The sequence below is a fragment of the Heterodontus francisci genome, chromosome 16 (genome assembly GCF_036365525.1).
Source record: "Heterodontus francisci isolate sHetFra1 chromosome 16, sHetFra1.hap1, whole genome shotgun sequence".
Lineage (NCBI taxonomy): Eukaryota > Metazoa > Chordata > Chondrichthyes > Heterodontiformes > Heterodontidae > Heterodontus > Heterodontus francisci.
Window position 1 is genome coordinate 90,533,341 of NC_090386.1, and position 19,969 is coordinate 90,553,309.

At 46.6% G+C, this 19,969-nt stretch overlaps 1 long non-coding RNA gene across 3 annotated transcripts in view; it reads right to left on the reverse strand.

Moving 5' to 3' along the window:
• The window catches only part of LOC137378513 (uncharacterized), a 273,549-nt gene that overhangs the window by 166,411 nt on the left and 87,169 nt on the right, over window positions 1-19,969 (reverse strand). For all 3 annotated transcript variants that reach the window (XR_010976623.1, XR_010976622.1, XR_010976621.1), the window contains exons 2-3: window positions 18,816-18,996; window positions 14,853-15,035 (exon numbers count right to left, since the gene is read on the reverse strand). This is a non-coding gene — a long non-coding RNA (uncharacterized lncRNA). The remainder of the gene's footprint in view (window positions 1-14,852; window positions 15,036-18,815; window positions 18,997-19,969) is intronic.

A 19,969-nucleotide genomic window follows, 5' to 3' on the forward strand; every position in this document is an offset into this window, starting at 1 on the left:
AAGGTAGTGGAAATTTAGAACTTGCTCCCCCAAAAAACTGTTGAGGCTGGGGGTCAATTGAAAATTTCAAAACTGAAATTGATAACTTTTTGTTGGGTAAGGATATTAAGGGTTACAGAACCAAGGCAGGTAGATAACATTAAGATACAGATCAATCATGATCTAATTGCATGGCCGAACAGGCTCCAGGGGCTGAATGGCCTCATTTGTGCTCCTATACATACATGCCAGGTATTGGAAACACTGGTGTTGAAGTGCAAAATGACACTTCAAAGCCTGAACTCTCCCCGACACAAATACTCATGACATTAACAGTCAGTTATGGCATAATGGATTGCAAACCCCAAATGGTCAGTCAGGTCCACCTGAGATCACAGAGTTGGGCTCTTCTTGCCTGTTCCTATAAAGCACAACCAAGAGCAATTTTTTTTTTTAACGATTGCTCTGTGTTATGTCCCACCTGCTTTCTGAGCTGCCATCTGATCTGGAATAGGAACAGATGTGACATTAAACCAGTTTTTGGCTTGTGCCTGTCGAATACGTTGAAAAGAAGTTTCAAACCCACAGATTAACATGACTTGTCTGGGGTTAGATTCACAACGACAGAATGAGGGACACACAGTCTCGGAGGCATTGACGCAGTCGGTTGAGGTGTTTGAAAGGGAGTTGGGTATTTAGCTGGGAAATAAGGGAACATGGAGTGAAGACTGGGAATTGGGGTTAAAATTGTGTCAGCTTTGGCTCAGTGGGCAGCACTCTTATCTCTGGAATTGATGGTTGTGAGTTTAAGCCCCACTCCAGTGTCTTTGCCACATAATCTAGGCTGATACTCCCAGTGCAGTTATGAGGGAGTGCTATGCTGTCTTTTTTTGGACGAGGTGTTAAAATGAGGCTCCATCTTGCCTCTTGGAGGAGATAAATGATCCCTATTTGAAGTTGGAGCGTGGTGTCTTAATCAATATTTATCCCTCAACTAACGTTACTGTGTGGTAAAAGGCGCTATATAAATGTAAACCTGTTCATTAAAAAGATGCAGCTTCCATGGCTTATATAAATGGTGGAGTTTGATGGGCTGAATGGCCTAAATTGGTTCTATGTTTCTGACTGGATAATGTAAAGCAGTACTAAAGTTTCTGTAACTTGTTCTATTTCTATATTTAAGCTTTGTGTAAGCTGGCAGGGCTGCTCCTCTCAACTCCACTGGAGTGATCAAGATCATTCCTCACCCTCATTCAGCCTCCTCCCGATTGCCTCCCCCTCCCTCCCAATCACTTCCCTCCTGATTGCCAACTTCCATCCTATCGCACCATCCCTCCTGATTGCCATTGGCTCGCAATCGCTCCCTCTCGGTGACTACCCCCAAACGATCAGCCCCTCCCTCCCTATTGCCCCCTCCTGATCACTCCGGGGAGGCAGTGACGTACTAGTATTATCACTGGACTAGTAACCCAGAGACCCAGGGTATTGATCTGGAGACATGGGTTCGAATCCCACCACAGCAGAAGGTGGAATTTGAATTTAATTAATAGATCTGGAATTAAAAGCTAGTCTAATGATGAAATGATAGCCATGAAACCATTGTCGATTGTTGTAAAAACCCATCTGGTTCATTAATATCCTTTAGGGAAGGAAATATGCTGGCCTTACTTGGTCTGGCCTAAATGTGACTCCAGACTCACAGCAATGTGGTTAACTCTTACATGCCCTCTGAAATGGCCTAGCAAGCCACTCAGTTATACCTAACCGCTACGAAGTTAATAAAAAGGAATGAAACCGGAAGGACCACCTGGCATCGACCGAGGCACCAGAAACGACAACGGGAAACCCAGCCCTGTCGACCTTGCAAAGTCCTCCTTACTAACATCTGGGGGCTTGAGCCAAAGTTGGGAGAGCTGTCCCACAGACTAGTCAAGCAACAGCCTGACATTGTTATACTCACGGAATCATACAGACAATGTCCCAGACACTGCGATCACTGTCCCTGGGTATGTCCTGTTCCACCGGCAGGACAGACCCAGCAGAGGTGGCAGAACAGTGGTCTACAGTAGTGAGGGAGTTGCCCTGGGAGTCCTCAACATTGGCTCCGGACCCCATGAGGTCTCATGGCATCAGGTCAAACATGGGCAAGGTAACCTCCTACTGATTACCACCTACTGCCCTCCCTCAGCTCTTGACTCAGTACTCCTCCATGTTGAACACCACTTGGAGGAAGCACTGAGGATGGCAAGGGCAAAAAATGTACTCTGGGTGGGGGACTACAATGTCCATCACCAAGAGTGGCTCGGTAGCACCACTACTGACCGAGCTGGCCGAGTACTAAAGGACATAGCTGCTAGACTGGGTCTGCAGCAGGTGGTGGGGGAACCAACATGAGGGAAAAACATACTTGACCATGTCCTCACCAATCTGCCTGCTGCAGATGCTTCTGTCCATGACAGTATTGGTAGGAGTGACCACCGCTCAGTCCTTGTGGAGACAAAGTCCCGCCTTCACATTGAGGATATTGTTCATCGTGTTGTGTGGCACTATCACCGTGCTGAATGGGATAGATTTCGAACAGATCTAGCAATGCAAAACTGGACATCCATGAGGTGCTGTGGGCTATCAGCAGCAGCAGAATTGTACTCAACCACAATCTGTAACCTCATGGCCCGGCATATCCCCCACTCTACCATTACCATCAAGCCAGGAGACCAACCCTGGTTCAATGAAGAGTGCAGGAGGGCATGCCAGGAGCAGCACCAGGGATACCTCAAAATGAAGTGTCAACCTGGTGAAGCTACAGCACAGGACTACTTGCGTGACAAACTGCATAAGCAGCATGCGATAGACAGAGCTAACGATCCCATAACCAATGGATCAAATCTAAGCTCTGCAGTCCTGCCACATCCAGTCGTGAATGGTGGTGGACAATTAAACAACTAACTGGAGGAGGTGGCTCCACAAATATCCCCATCCTCAATGATGGGAGAGCCCAGCACATCAGTGTGAAAGATAAGGCAGAAGCATTTGCAACAATCTTCAGCCAGAAGTGCCGAATTGATGAACCATCTCGGCCTCCTCCTGAAGTCCCCAGAATTACAGATGCCAGACTTCAGCCAATTCGATTCATTCTGCGAGATATCAAGAAACGACTGAAGGCACTGGATACTGCAAAGGCTATGGGTCCTGACAATATTCTGGCAATAGTATTGAATACCTGTGCTCCAGAACTTGCCGCGTCCCTAGCCAAGCTGTTCCAGTATAGCTACAACACTGGCATCTACCCGGCAATGTGGAAAATTGCCCAGGTATGTCCTGTACACAAAAAGCACGACAAATCCAACCCAGCCAATTACCGCCCCATCAATCTACTGTCAATTATCAGTAAAGTGATGGAAGGTGTCATCAACAGTGCCAACAAGCAGCACTTGCTTAGCAATAACCTGCTCTGTGATGCTCAGTTTGAGTTCCGCCAGGGCCACTCAGCTCCTGGCCTCATTACAGCCTTGGTTCAAACATGGACAAAAGAGCTGAACTCAAGAGGTGAGGTGAGGTGAGAGTGACTGCCCTTGACATCAAGGCAGCATTTGACTGAGTATGGCATCAAGGAGCCCTAGCAAAATTGGAGTCAATGGGATTCGGGGGAAAACTCTCCGCTGGTTGGAGTCATACCTAGTGCAAAGGAAGATGGTTGTGGTTGTTGGAGGTCAATCATCTGAGCTCCAGGACATCACTGCAGGAGTTCCTCAGGACATTGTCCTAGGCCCAACCATCTTCAGCTGCTTCATCAATGACCTTCCTTCAATCATAAGGTCAGAAGTGGGGATGTTCGCTGATGATTGTACAATGTTCAGCACCATTCGCAACTCCTCAGATACTGAAGCAGTCTGTGTAGAAAAACAGCAAGACCCGAACAATATCCAGGCTTGGGCTGATAAGTGGCACGTAACATTTGCGCCACACAAGTGCCAGGCAATAACCATCTCCAACAAGAGAGAATCTAACCATCTCCCCATGACATTCAATGGCATTACCATTGCTGAATCCCCCACTGTCAACATCCTAGGGGCTACCATTGACCAGAAACTGAACTGGAGTAGTTATATAAATACCATGGCTACAAGAGCAGGTCAGAGGCTCGGAATCCTGCGGGAGTAACTCACCTCCTGACTCCCCAAAGCCTGTCCACCATCTACAAGGCACAAGTCAGGAGTCTGATGGAATACTCTCCACTTGCCTGGATGGGTGCAGCTCCAACAACACTCAAGTAGCTCGACACCATCCAGAACAAAGCAGCCTGCTTGATTGGCACACCATCCACAAATATTCACTCCCTTCACCACCAATGCACAGTGGCAGCAGTGTGTACCATCTACAAGATGCACTGCAGCAATGCACCAAGGCTCCTTAGACAGCACCTTTCAAACCCGCGACCTCTACCACTTCGAAGGACAAGAGCAGCAGATGCATAGGAACATCACCACCTGCAAGTTCCCCTCCAAGTCACACACCATTCTGACTTGGAACTATATCGCCGTTCCTTCACTGTCACTGGGTCAAAATCCTGGAACTCCCTTCCTAACAGCACTGTGGGTGTGCCTACCTCACAAGGACTGCAGCAGTTCAAGAAGGCAGCTCACCACCACCTTCTCAAGGGCAATTAGGGATGGGCAATAAATGCTGGCCTGGCCAGTGAAGCCCAAATCCCATGAATGAATAAAAAAAACTCCCTCCCTCCTGATCACTGACTACAACTTTCCACTCTGCCCTGTTCACCCCTATAGAACCATAGAAAAACTGCTGCACAGAAGAAGGCCATTCAGTCCATCGTGTCCGTGCTGGTGGAAAAACTAGCCACCCAATCCAATCCCACCTTCCAGCACCTGGCCCATAGCCTTGCAGGTTACAGCACTTCAAGTGCATGTCCAGGCACTTTTTCAAAGAATTGAGGGTTTCTGCCTCCACCACCATTCCTGGCAGTGAATTCTAGACATGCACCACCCTCTGGGTGACAAAGTTTTTCCTCATGTCCCCTCTAATCCCTCTACCAATCACCTTAAATCTGTGCCCTGTGGTAATTGACCTCTCTGCTAGGGGAAACAGTTCCTTCCCGTCTACTCTATCTAGGTCCCTCATAACTTTGTACACCTCAATTAAGTCATCCCTCAGCCTCCTCTGTTCCAAGGAAAATAACCCTAACCTATCCAATCCTTCCTCATAGCTGCAATATTCAAGCCCTGGCAACATTCTTGTAAATCTCTTTTGTACTCTGTCCCGAGCAATTATGTCTTTCCTGTGATGTGGTGACCAGAACTGTATGCAATACTCCAACTGTGGCCTAACCAGCGTTTTATACAGTTCCAGCGTTGCATCCCTGCTTTTGTATTCTATACCTCGGCCAATTAAGGGAAGCATTCCATATGCCTTCTTCACCACTATATCTACCTGTCCTGCCACCTTCAGGGACCTGGGTACATGCACTCCATGGTCTCTCACATCTTCTACCCTCTCAATATCCTCCCGTCTATTGTGTATTCCCTCGCTTTGTTTGCCCTCCCCAAATGCATTGCCTCACACTTATCTGGATTGAATTCCATTTGCCACTTTTCCGCCCTCTCAACCAAACTATTGATATAATTCTGGAGTCCACAGCTATCCTCTTCACTATCAACTACACGGCCAATTTTTGTGTCATCTGCAAATTTCCCAATCATGCCTCCCACATTTAAGTCCAAATCATTAATATCTACCACAAACAGCAAAGGACCCAACACTGAGCCCTGTGGAATGCCACTGGAAATAGCTTTCCATTGGCAAAAACATCCATCGACTACTATCCTTTGTTTCCTGTCACTGAGCCAATTCTGGATCCAACCTGCCACATTCCCCTTATCCCATGGGCTTTCATTTTACTGACCAGTCTGCCATGTGGGACCTTGTCAAATGCCTTAATAAAATCCATGTAGACAACATGCACTGCACTACCCTCATCAATCCTCCTTGTTACTTCCTCAAAAACTCAATCAAGTTCGTAAGACATGACTTTCCCTTAACAAATCCATGCTGACCATCCCTGATTAATCCATGTCTTTCTAAGTGGCAGATATTCCTGTCCCTCAGAATTGATTCTAATAATTTACCCACCACTGAGGTCAGACTGACAGGCCAATAATTATTTGGCCTATCCCTTGCACCCTTTTTAAACAATGGTACAATGTTCGCAGACCTCCAATCCTCTGGTACTTCACCTGTATCTAGTGAGGATTTGAAGATGATCCTCAGACCATCCATTATTTCCTCCCAGGCTTCCTTTAACAATCTGCCATGCAACCCCCGTCCTCCTGATTGCCCCTACTCCATTTGCTCAGTTCTTCCCCATCGCCCCCTCCCTCCCAATTGCCCCTCCTTCCCGGTTGCCTCTCTTGCCACGCCCAGAAACCACCTGACGGTCGCTGCTGCTGACACAGAGGCCACAATCTAACCTGGAATCACTGGTGAGCTACCTGGGAATGCCCAGCCTGTGTCTGCACCTCACTGACAGGTAAATAAGGTCCAAGGCCCAATATCAGGTGAGCCTCGGGGCTCCATGTTCCAGTGCAGGGTTAGTTCCTTGCGTTCAGTTCACATTTCCTGCATACTGCCTGAAATGCTAAATTTCCATTCCCCAAGCACTAACAATTAGAAAACAATTGCAATCTGCAACTTTACAATGACTAAAATATGACCTGTCAAAGGCAAAAGGAAAGTGATACAGTCTCTGGGCGAAAAGACTGTGATAGCTAGGCCCATACACCAAATGGGTTGCAGCTGCTGCAAGTGCTTACGGTTCTTTCAAAGCCACTGTCAGTAGCAGCTTCACACCCATCTGTCGTCCCCAATGCTCAAACCACTTCCCTTCTCCTCGGTGTCACCCAGAGAAGCTGCAGCCTCGAAGCAGCCAGGCCCATTCATAGTGGACGGGCTGCTCTGAATGAGGCAATTTCATGCTCTGGGCTGCGCCCAGCAACACCTTTCTGAACTTTTCAACAGTTTTGGCTTACAGGTTGTGACAAGGACCCATTTCCCCTTCCCCCAGCCCCCCCAAGAACCCCCTCCCTCAGCCCCCCACCCACTGTTTATATTCTCCCCTGCAACCCTCCTCCCACCACCTCCCTCCTCACTTCTCCCCAGCTCTTCCACTCCCCCCCCCACCATCACTTTCCTCTCACCCCCCTTTACTCATGCCTCCCTGTTCTCCAGCATCCCCCCGACTACCCCTTCCACTCCTCTCCCCTCCCTTCCCTTCTCCCTCCCGCTTCTGCCTCACTACAGCTACCCCCCCCACCCCCCATGCTTTACCTCCCTCCCCCTTCATTGGCTGTAAAGCACTTGGGGACATTTTGAGGTTGTGACAGGTGCTAGAGAATACGTCTTCCTTTCTTTTGTTTCTTTTTGATCAGAATGTTTCCAAGTTCATCACCACACCACAGATCAATGGCTTCAGGTGAGGAAATCTAACAGCTCATTACTATCCCAACATTTGGCGCAGTTGGGAATGTTGGTCTGAATGGAGAGCAAATCTGATTACATTTGATTAAATCTGCTTTGATACAAGGTGGGGGGAGATAAGGAGAACTTATTTACGTGAGTTGTTGTGATCTGGAATGCGCTGCCTGAAAGGGTGATGGAAGCAAATTCAATAGAAACTTTCAAAAGGGAATTGGATAAAAATTGAAAAGGAAATAAAAAGTCCCAGAAACTGGGAAGCAAGAACAAAATTAAATTAAAGCAAAGCTAATGGAGACAATGGGTTGAATTTTGCGGCTAGGCCACAGGTCCCAATGTTAGGACCGAAAGCAGCTGTCACTTCCATTTGGGCCGTGATCAGCCAGCCGCATGTGGTCTTCTGGCAGCTGGCCAATTAACAGTGGGGAGGCGCGGGGGCCACCACCGAGAGTGCGGAGGTGGAGTCAACGTCAGGTGAGGTCTCGGCAGGTGCTGGCACCATCTTTAAAGGGCTGCCAATACTGCATGTAATGGAGACTGCCTGGGAAGCTGAGAAGTTTAAGGAAAATGGCAGAAGGAAGACCCTGGGTGGCTCCACGGTTCAGTGATGCCTCCCTACAGGCTCTTCTCCAGGCTGCAAGGGCAAGGTGGGAGGTCCTCTACCCCAGGGCCAGGAGGAGAGATCGGTCCAACTGACCAAGCAAGCCGATTGCAGAGGAGGTCAGCAGCCATGGGGTCATCTTTCTGCTTGCAGGAGAAGATAGCTCAAGGAATGGGCAAAGACCAGTGGAGGCATACCATTCCTGGCCATCCTGACCCCTGTGGAAGAAAAGGTCCTAGACTGGCAGGGCACCATGGCTGCTGCTCCATCGCAGGTGGCATGACAGGAGTGCCAACCCTAGAGAGTGAGTGGCCGACTGCAGGAGCACAAGGGAGTACCTGACACATACAAGGTATAGTGCTCAATTTGCACCACTGGATACATGGAGGTCCATGGTAGGGATTGTTGAAATGCCACAATGCAAAACCTATAACCTTTCAATCTATCTGTTTTCTCATGCGGGTCAGGCCAAAGAGCAGAGAGCTAGAGAGACCGGGGGACTTCCAGCTGCCTCTGAGGAGGAGGAAGGAGCCTCAGAGGATACACTGTCACATCATTCCTTGCACCTTCCCCAAGTGCAGATAGTCTCATATCGATGGGTATCCACTTGCACTTAGATTTGGGCATGCTACCTGGTGAGAACAGTACAGACGCACCCATGCAGCTGACGGAGGCTGCAACAGCTGAGACCACTGACAGTCAGAGGACTGCTGGGGGCCAGGGCGATGTTGAGCCTCTGGCTGATGACATGCCTCCAGAGTTGTCGGCAACATGACAAATGCAGCAGCTGCAGCGTGAGGTAAGGGAACATCTGGTGGAGCTTCCGGAGGCTATGGGCACCCTGGCAAGGGCAATGGTGGAGTCCATCCAGGCCTTGAGCGCTGACATGTCTCTGACAGATGCGCAACTTCAAGCGGCCCAGTCAGTGGATGCCGGTGATGGATGGAGACCTGCATGCCATCGACTCGTTCATGAGCTTTATGCAGCAATGGCAAGGTGAGAGGGGATTGAGGCGGCTGGATTCTCCACCAGGTCCTGGCACTCCTCAGGTCAGCAGGGAGATACAGTGTGCCCTGCAAGGGAGGAGGAGCGTCTGGTTTCCGGTTCTGGGGGCTCCTCTCAGGGCAGTCCTGGTATGGTCAGCAGCTCCTCAGCCCCTCTGCCAGTGACACCAGCGCCTCAAGTAGAGGCGATGACAGAAGGAGGTCCTGTACCTGTGCAGCAGCCGCCCATCATGCTGGGGACCTCCAGGCCTCAGGCAGCCAGTGGATGGCCACCAAGTTTGTCCCAAGCCACAGGGCAGCTAGGTCAGCATCCTGCCTTCACCTCAGCTGCAAGCACAGGGTAAGAAATTTAAAAAGAGCACCTAGCTACACTTGGGATTTACAGCTAAAGAGAATATCAAAATGCTAAGCCTCATATTTGTTGTGCCACTTTATAAAGAATTAATGTCTTTTGTTCAACACCTCCTTCCAATTCTTGCTGCCCTGTGGAACTTCGCTTATACCCTGGCTCCCGCAAGAGGCTGGTTGAGAGGGACTATGCCACGTGCAGTCAATGCTCCACTGTTGCTGGTGTATCCGGGCGCTGAGTGCTGAATGAAGGAGGCGACAGCAGGGCTACAGAAAGGTGAGGCTTTATTGGTATGGATCCATAGTAAGGGTCATCTGAAACATCTGTGTATTAGCGTGAGCCGAGCCTCCCGTGCGTGTATCTCATTGTGCCTTGCCTGTGGTCCCTGGGATCCATCATCTTGCATCGCCTGGTCAGCAGCCTCTTCCACATCCTGATTGTTGGAGGACGCCTCGCGATCCACGAGATCCTCATTGGCCAACCCTTCCCCCTCTCTGCAACGCCAGGTTGTGCAGAGCACAGCGGACCACCACGATACACGCAACCCTCGCTGGGGCATACTGAAGGGCTCCACCACATCAATCAAGGCACCTGAATCTCATCTTAAGAAGACATATGGTCAGCTTGCTAGTCACTCAGGTTGCCCTATGGCAGGTGTTGTACCTCTCCTCTGCATCTGGTCATGAGTTCCTTACAGGTGTTAGTAGCCATATCTTCAGTGAGTAGCCCTTGTCTCCGAGTATCCATCCCTAAAGGTGCGCAAGGGGCCGGAAAAGCTGTGACACCGGGGACTGCCAAAGTAAGTAGGTGACATGGCTGCTTCCCGGGAACCGTGTACATTCCTGAAGGAATTGGGGCATGGCCAATTTTACTAAACTGAGAAGTGATTTAGCGAAAGTGGACTAGAAACAGCTACTTGAAGGTAAATCAGTGTCAGAGCAGCGGGAGGCATTCAAAGGGGAGATTCAAGGGATTCAGAGTAAACATGTTCCCACAAAGAAAAAGGAAGTGACAGCCAAATCTAGAGCCCCCTGGATGTCAAGGAGCTTACAGGGTAAGATAAGGCAGAAAAGGAAAGCCTATGTCCAACACAAAGTGCTCAATACTACAGAAAGCTGAGAGGAGTATAGAAAGTGGAGGGGTGAAATCAAAGAGGAAATTAGGAAAGCAAAGATAGGGCATGAAAGAATATTGGCAACAAACTTAAGGTGAACCCAAAGATGCTTTATCACTACATTAAGAGTAAGAGGATAACTAAGAGAGTAGGGCCCATAAAAGGTCAAAAAAGTAACCTATGTGTAGGAGCACAAGATATTGGTATGGTTCTTAATGAATACTTTGCTTCTGTCTTCACAAAAGAGGGGGATGATGCAGATATTGTAGTTAAGGAGGAGTGTGAAGTATTGGATGTGATAAACATAGGGAGAGAGGAAGTATTAATGAGATTAGCATCCTTGAAAGTTGATAAATCACCAGGGCCGGATGAAATGTACCTTAGGCTGTTAAAAGAAGCAAGAGAGGAAAGAGCGGAAGATCTGACCATCATTTTCCAGTCCTCACTGGATACAGATGTGGTGTCGGAGGATTGGAGGACTGCTAATATTGTACCTCTGTTTAAAAAGGGAGCGAGGGATAGACTGAATAATTACAGGCCAGTCAGTCTAACCTCAATAGTGGGCAAATTATTGGAATCTATTCCGAGAGACAGGATAAACTATTGCTTAGAAAGGCACAGGTTAATCAAGGATAGTCAGCATGGATTTGTTAAGGGAAGATCTTGTTTGACCAACTTGAACAAATTTTTTGAAGAAGTAACAAGGAAGATAGATGAGGGTAGTGCAGTTGATGTGGTCTACATGGATTTTAGCAAGGCTTTTGACTAGGTTTCACATGGCAGACTGGTTAAAAAAATAAAATCCCATGGGATCCAGGGAAATGCAGCAGGGTGGATACAAAATTGGCTCAGTGGCAGGAAACAAAGGGTAATTGTTGACGGGTGTTTTAGCAACTGGAGGGCTGTTTCCAGTGGCATTCCGCAGGGCTCAGTACTGGGTCCCCTGCTTTTTGTGGTATATATTAAAGATTTGGACGTAAATGTAGGGGGTATGATGAAGAAGTTTGCAGATGACACAAAGATTGGCCGTGTGGTAGATAGCGAGGAGGATAGCTGAAGGCTGCAGGAAGATATTGGTGGTCTGGTCAGATGGGCAGAAAAGTGGCAAATGGAATTCAACCTGGAGAAGTGCAAGGTGATGCATTTGGGGAGGTCAAAGAAGGCAAAGGAATACACGTTTAATAGGAAAATACTGAGAAATGTAGAGGCAGTGAGGGCCCTTGGAGTGAATGTCCACAGATCCCTGAAGGTAGCAGGACAGGTCATAGAGTCATAGAGCTATACAGCACAGAAACAGGCCCTGCGACCCATCATGTCTGTGCTGGCCATCAAGCACCTATCTATTCTAAACCCATTTTCCAGCACTTGGCCTGTAGCCTTGTATGCTATGGCATTTCAAGTGCACATCTAAATACTTCTTAAATGTTGTGAGGGTTCCTGCCTCTACCATCCCTTCTGGCAGTGTGTTCCAGATTCCAACCACCCTCTTGTGCAAAGAATCTTTCCTCAAATCCCCTCTAAACCTCCTGCCCCCTTACCTTAAATCTATGCACCCTGGTTATCGACCCCTCCGCTAAGGGAAAAAGTTTCTTCCTATCTAACCTATCAATGCCCCTCATAATTTTGTATACCTCAGTCAGGTCCCCCCACCTCCTCAGCCTTCTCTGCTCTAAGGAAAACAACCCTAACCTATCCAGTCTCTCTTCATAGCTGAAATGCTCTAGCCCAAGCAACATCCTGGTGAATCTCCTCTGCACCCTCTCCAGTGCAATCACATCCTTCCTATAGTGTGGTGCCCAGAAATGTATACAGGACTCCAGCTGTGGCCTAACTAGCATTTTATACAGCTCCATCATAATCTCCCTGCTCTTATATTCTATGCTGCGACTAATAAAGGCAAGTATCCCATATGCCTTCCTAACCACCTTATCTATCTGTGCTGCAACCTTCCGTGATCTATGGACAAGTACACCAAGGTCCCTCTGACCCTCTGTACTTCCTAGGGTCCTACCATGTATTGTATATTGCTTTGCCTTGTTAGTCATCCCAAAATGCATCACCTCACACTTCTCAGGATTAAATTCCATTTGCCACGGCTTTGCCCATCTTACCAGCCCATCTATATCGTCCTCTAATCTAAGGCTTTCCCCCTCACTATTTATCACACCACCAATTTTCGTGTCATCTGCAAACTTACTGATCATACCTCCCATATTCACGTCTAAATCATTAATGTACACTACAAACAGCAAGGGTCCCAGTACCGATCCCTGCGGTACACCACTGGTCACAGGCTTCCACTTGTAAAAACTACCCTCAACCATCACCCTCTGCCTCCTGCCACTAAGCCAATTTTGGATACAATTTGCCAATTGCCCTGGATCCCATGGGCTTTTACCTTCTTAACCAATCTCCCATGCGGGACCTTATCAAAAGCCTTGCTGAAGTCCATGTAGACTACATCAACTGCTTTACCCTCATCGACACATCTAGTCACCTCCTCGAAAAATTCAATCAAGTTTGTTAGACATGATATCCCCCTGACAAAGCCATGTTGACTATCCTTGATTAATCCCTGCCTCTCCAAGTGGAGATTAAGTCTGTCCCTCAGAATTTTTTCCAATAGTTCCCTACCACTGATGTTAGACTTGCTGGCCTGTAATTACCTGGTTTATCCCTGCTACCCTTCTTGAATAATGGTACTACATTTGCTGTCCTCCAGTCCTCTGATACCTCTCCTGTGGCCAAAGAGGATTTGTGTCAGAGCCCCTGCTATCTCCTCCCTTGCCTCACATAACAGCCTGGGATACATTTCATCTGGGCCTGGGGATTTATCCACTTTTAAGCCCGCTAAAACAGCTAATACTTCCTCCTGTTCAATTTGTTCGATAATGTCGTTAAAAAGGCATATGGAATTCTTTCCTTTATGAGCTGAGGTATAGAATACAAGAGCAGGGAGGTTATGCTGGAACTGTATAACACATTGGTTAGGCCACAACTTGAGTACTGTGTGCAGTTCTGGTCACCTCATTACAGAAAAGATGTAATTGCGCTAGAGAGGGTACAGAGGAGATTTATGAGGATGTTGGCAGGACTGGAAAAATACAGCTATGAGGAAAGATTGGATAGGCTGGGGTTGTTCTCCTTGGAACAGAGAAGGCTGAGGGGAGATCTGACTGAAATGTACAAAATTTTGAGGGGCCTGGATAGAGTGGAGGTGAAGGGTCTATTCACCTTAGCAGAGAGGTCAGTGATGAGGGGGCACAGATTTAAAGAGACTGGCAGAAAAATTAGAGGAGAGATGAGGAAAACCAGATGTAAATTGAGTGATTTGAAGCCCTTACTGTTGATGAAGACCACAGGCTGGTCTGTGGGAGCCTTGAGGACCACATGCGTGCAGTCGCACACACATTGCACCTGGGGAAATCCAGTAGTGGCTCCAAATCCAAAGGCTCTCTCAGCCTGTCTGTCTGGATGGGTGAGGAGACATACATACTTGCCGGCATCGGCATTGGTCATCACCTTGATGCATTGATGCTCCACTGACTGCGAGATCCCACACATATCTCCGGAAAGATCCAGAGGCGTAGAAGTTCAGTCCCAAGGTGACCTTTACTGCCACTGCCATTGGTGGCCACCACCTCCCTGGGGGCTTAGCTCTTTCTCCATCGTGGCACACAGATCACCGACAGCCTCCCTGGAGAGGCACAGTCTTCAGAGACACTGCCGCTCAGACATTTGCAGGTAGCTAAGCCTTGGACAGTAGACACTGTCTGGAGGTACCCTATTCTGCATTCAGGAGGCTGGTCACATGGCCCTCTGCCCTCTTGTCCTGTGTCCCCACCTGGAGCCAGGCCCGGCTTGTTGGCCCTGAGATTGCTCATCGCCTGCCTCCGGTACTGGACCTCCCTCCCTCTCGGCTGCTCCACCTCAATGGTAGGCCCAAAGCCTGGGTGAATGAGGCCCATGACAGGTGGCCTCTCTCAGTGTGAAAGGCCTTTTATGCTTACGCCCCAGATCCCACTCCCCCACCTGTTTCTTCTGCTCAAGTGGCACTGGCTTGATGGAACGTTGGTGGCACACCCCCACACTGCAGGTATCTTTTCCCCCTCCTGCCTTTATTTGCTGCTGCCAGTGTTGCTCCACTCTCCTTGGCATGCCTCTCTGGCTCTCTCTATGCCAGCCCACACTGAGTTCCTGCTTGCTTGCTGCCTCCTTTTACCAAGCGAGGCTCCGAAGCCCCGCTTTTCCTGTGCCCTGTTAGCAAAATTCAAAACCCACCCCCATAAAATTTCTCTCATTTGGTCAATTAATTACCTTCCCACCACATTCATGTGTAATGTTCTTCCGCCATATCGGCCATCATTGGGAAATTCCGGAAACAACATGAATTCGCCGGGCCTCCAGTCCGACATCTTCCATCCCGATTCTCTGCATACCCCCCGCTTCATTTCGGAACCTGTTCCCAATGGGCCCGAATATTCCAGCCGATAGTTCAAACTGAGTAAAAAGCAGATAGTGAAAAAAACTGGATCGGAAGTTGTACACATTATGACAGAAGTATATAAAGGTCCTCCTGCAATATTGAGAATAATGCTGCATGTTTTATCTTAGATGGTTTCCCTTCCTGATTGTTAATTGTATATTAATTGTATTTATTTGTCTGCATGCAGTGGGCATTAACTGGGGATTCACTTCTGTTCCTATAAATAGGAGCAGACTGAAACTGGGATTGTTGGGTTAGGAGGTGCATGTTTGTAATGTGCGTATCTGTAAATAAATGCTTCTAAAAGTGTATAAAGATTGGCTCCAGTTCTATCCTTCACAACCTGGCTTTCTGGAATAGAACATTGACCATTTGCCAAAAGTTGAAGAATATTGCTCCCAAACCCAACCAGATGATTAATCAACCCGTCCACCATCTGTGTCATACAGTCATGGATTTGTGTTAATATTCTATATAGTATCACTGTGCCTAGCTGATGTTCTGATCTATGCTCTTCATGGTGTCTGAGGACAATGTAATGACTATGTGGCTAGTTCAATATATGCTAAGTGAAATTAAGTCAGTGATATGCCACCCCTTCCAGATCTCTAATTGATTTTAATTGCAATTTCAGCCCATTAGTCCTAAATTTCATTACAAAGTATTTACAGCACAGAAACAGGCCATTTGGCCCAACTGGTCTATGGTGTTTATGCTCCACACAAACCTCCTCCCACCATACTTCATCTCACCCTAAAACTATATCCTCTATTAGTTTCTCCCTCATGTGTTTATCTAGATTCTCCTTAAATGTATCTATGTTATTCGCCTCAACTACTCCTTCTAGTAATGAGTTTCACATTCTCACCACTCTCCGAGTAAAGGAGTTTCTCCTGAATTCCCTGTTGGATTTATTAGTGACTATCTTACATTTATGGCCCCTAGTTCTGATCTCCCCTACAAGTGGAAACGTCTTCTCTATGTCTACCCTCTCAAACCCTTTCACAATCTTAAAGCCCTCAGACAGATTACCCCCTTAGTCTCCTCTTTTCTAGAGAAAAGAACCCCAGCCTGTTCAATCTTTCCTGATCTTACATGTTTTCTCTCGTCTGAATATCGAGACAGAAGCGCAAGGAGAGTGCCAACTGTGTAACAGCCCTGACAACCAATTTTATCTGCAGCACCTGTGGAAGAGTCTGTCACTCTAGAATTGGCCTTTATAGCCACTCCAGGCGCTGCTTCACAAACCACTGACCACCTCCAGGCGCTTACCCATTGTCTCTCGAGACAAGGAGGCCGAAGAAGAAGAAGAAGATCGAGATAAAAGGATTGCTGAAATTTGAAACAAAAGCAAAAAAAAAGCACAGCACGCCACAGAAGAGTCACAGCATATCAATAAGAATCTGAAAAAGCAAAGATTAACAGCCAGTGTTAGGCTGGAGTGCATACAATGTGGCGAATTTCATATCTTCGCATTTCTGATCTTTGCATCCTTTTCCAACACACCTAGACTGTATTACACTGCATTAGGAATAATAATCCATAGTGGGGTGGACAGAGGGAGGGGAGAAATGATTGACAAGCAAGGAGCGGCCAAAGTAGGTTGGGCCTACATCTCCCCCCAAGTCTTTATCCAAATATATATTCACATACGTTCACTTTTTAATTTACATACTACCACATCTCCTCCCATGTTTCTGACTTCATAGATTCAATATATCAAGAGGCTTTACAACTCTCCCTGGTCTTGTTGGTCGTCAGATGTGGAAGATTCAGTATTTTCTGAATTCCCGGTTCAACAGCTGATTCGTCTAAGTGTATGACCCCGATTGACATCTTTGCTGTAAAGGAATAAGATTCCTTCTATTTCTTCTGATAGAACCTTCTTGTGTTCATAGTAAATAAGATCGCTGTTGATTCTCCTCTTTCTGAAGAAATACTCCTTCTCTGTTTTGGTCTTGTACCCATACCTTTTGCCCTTCTGACAACTTTGGTCGGTTTCTTGTACGGTATCTCCTGTTATAATTTTGGGTTTGTTTCTTTCGATACGACTTTTCTTTGTCTTGTACTTTCTGATAATCCTTGCTTTGCAATCCTGGAAGTAATTTCTTGGGTAGAATTGGAAGTTGTGTTCGAAGTTCTCTTCCCATTAAGAGTTCTGATGGCGCTAATCCGTACAATAATGGAATAGTTCTGTAGGTCAGAAGTGCTAATTGGGAATTTTGATTTTTTAATCAATATAGTTTTAATGGTTCTGACTGCTCGCTCAGCTTCCCCATTTGATTGTAGATACTTAGGAGAGCTTGTTAGATGAACAAATCCACATTTTTCTGCAAAATGCGTGAAGTAATCATTTGCAAATTGTGGTTTATTATCGGATACTATCTGATCAGATATGCCATGTGTTGTGAAAACGTCTTGTAAAACTCTAATGACTGCTTCAGTTGTTGTTGTGTACATCCGCTTAACTTCAATCCATCTTGAGAAGTAATCAACTATAATTAGATAGGATCTTCCCTCAAAGAAGAATAAATCCATCGCCGACCGTTCCCATGGTCTAGTTAGGAATCGGGTCAAAATTAGAGGTTCTCTCTGTGAACTGCACATACATCACAATTGGAAATCAATTCTTTGATATCCTTCAATATTCCCATCCACCACATGGACACCTGAGCCTGTGCTTGACATTCAGTTATGCCCATATGACCCTGGTGTATTTTCTCCAAGATAACTACACTGAGTGACTCTAAAATCACCACTCTCTCATCATATACCAGCAAATCATCCACTATGGTAAAGTGTCTTCTATGCTCGAAGAAGATTTTCATCCTCTTACCCTTGGGACTCTGTTGTGGCCAATCTCGCTCACAATTTTGGGGGACATAGATGCATTTTCCATCTTGTCTCTGCACCTGACGAGTTTGTTGGATTTGCTTCTTCCCGAGATCTCTGTCCATGTAGAACCCCTGCAGGAGCTTGCTGCATTTCTTTTTCTTGCTCTGATAGTCTTTCAGCGGTATGGTGGGTGGCGCTATGTTGTGCGGGTTCTCTCTCCGTTGGTCGGGCTCTCTGCAGTGCTCAGGTTGGGATGGGGGGGGGGGTGCTCTCCTTCTGTCCCGGCTCAATCTCCCTAGACCTGTGAACAATTTTGGGAATTCCTCTTGAAAGTGACTCCTAGATTCCTATTGTTTAACTTCTTCTACTTTCTCTCTAAGATGAAGGTCAATACAAGCTCTTCTACTTAAGAGTGAGAACTCCTGATTTCTTAGGACATACAGTATTTCTAATATCTGCTTTCCCTTATACTGAAGCGTTGCCTGTAACTTCCCCTTTACTTCAAGTTCAACCCCTCCTGGACCATGTAACTGAGTCTCCGTTGGTTGTAGAAAGTGTGTGGATAGCCACAGCTCTTTGTCCGATAAGACCATTACACTTACTCCGGTATCGAGTTCAGAATTAGTGATATGTCCGTTGACATATATGTCTGCAGATCAAAATGCCTGATTTGGATCATTGATCTCACCAAGAAAATGTTTCAATTGGTCTGCTGCAGGAGGTTGTACCTTCATTAACCTCTCTATTCTTATATGCTTGAGGTAGTTGAGATATTATTTTGTCACGGCACATCTTACTGAAATGTCCTATTTTTGTGCAATAAAAACATTCAGCTCTATTAGCAAGACATTGTTTGTGCCTATGGGTACTTTTGGTGCTACATCGCTGGCAGGGTTTCATAGCGCCTTTCATTCCCACCACCCCCCCCCCCCCCCCCACCCCCCCCCACCCCCGTATACCTTTTCTCCTGGTGCCTCTTTTTCAGCCATCAGTGAAGGAACTGAACCATTGCAGGAGATATCCTGAATCAAGGTCTTTCTTCACCTCGCAGGGTTGCTCTGTTGTTCTTTTGGACCTCAGCTTGCCTCACCAGCTGAATAGCTTTATCCAGGGCAAGGTCTTCTTTAGACTGCAAAAGATCTGATAGGAATTCATCAACAATAACCATAACAATACGATCTCTTATCAATTCTGCTTTAAGGTTTCCATACTCGTATCCCTCTACAAGCCTATAAAGGTCATTGATAAAAGCATCAACTGTTTCACCCAGTTTCTGGACCCTTTTGCTGAATTTTGCTCTTTCTAAAATCTTATTACTCTGCAAGTTGAAATAAGAAGCAAAAGCTTTTAAAACTTCATTGAATTTGGCAGATGCTTCATTAAGACGTTGTATTGCAATTATATCATCTGCTCGAGCACCAATTGAATATAATAGTGTTAACTTGTTCTGCCTCAGACTGGCCATCCAACATAAGTGCAATTCTATATCTGAGAAACCATTTTTTCCATACTACCCAGTTTTGAATCTGATTGGCTCCCTCTTAACTTTTGAAAATCTCCAGAATTCCTAATTTTTGATCGATGTTGTTTTATTTTATAGACTTTTTTTAAGAGTGTGTGCCTTTCAGAAACTCTGGGGTTTTTTCAGACTCGTTTACTTTACTGGAGGATAGCAGGCGCTTTTGAGTGTTCCCTGCTGTTTTAATAGGTTGTTTTCGGGTTTTTCCTTTTGCTTGAGCACTTCACTTTGTCTGTTTCTTCTGCTTGCTTCATGGAGTTGACACAACTCTTTGAGAGTTCCCTGCTGTTTTAATAGACTGTTCTCTATTTTCCCCTTTCTTTGAGAACTGCAAGTTATTTGTTCATCTTCTTCAGGCTTGGCTGTGTTAATGGAGTGTCCCTGCTATGTTTGGAGGTTTCCCGTGCTTTTCAGCAGTTCATGAGCTTTTCAGAAGTTTCCCGCTCTTCACCCTTGTGTTTAGCCCGAGTGAAGGATTGGGTTTTCCCCAGTTTTTTTCTCTAATCCGATGCCTTCAGGAAATTATTTTAAGCTCTTCAAAGGCTTTTTACCATGATTCCTCAACTGTCAGCATTATAATTCACCTGATCAATG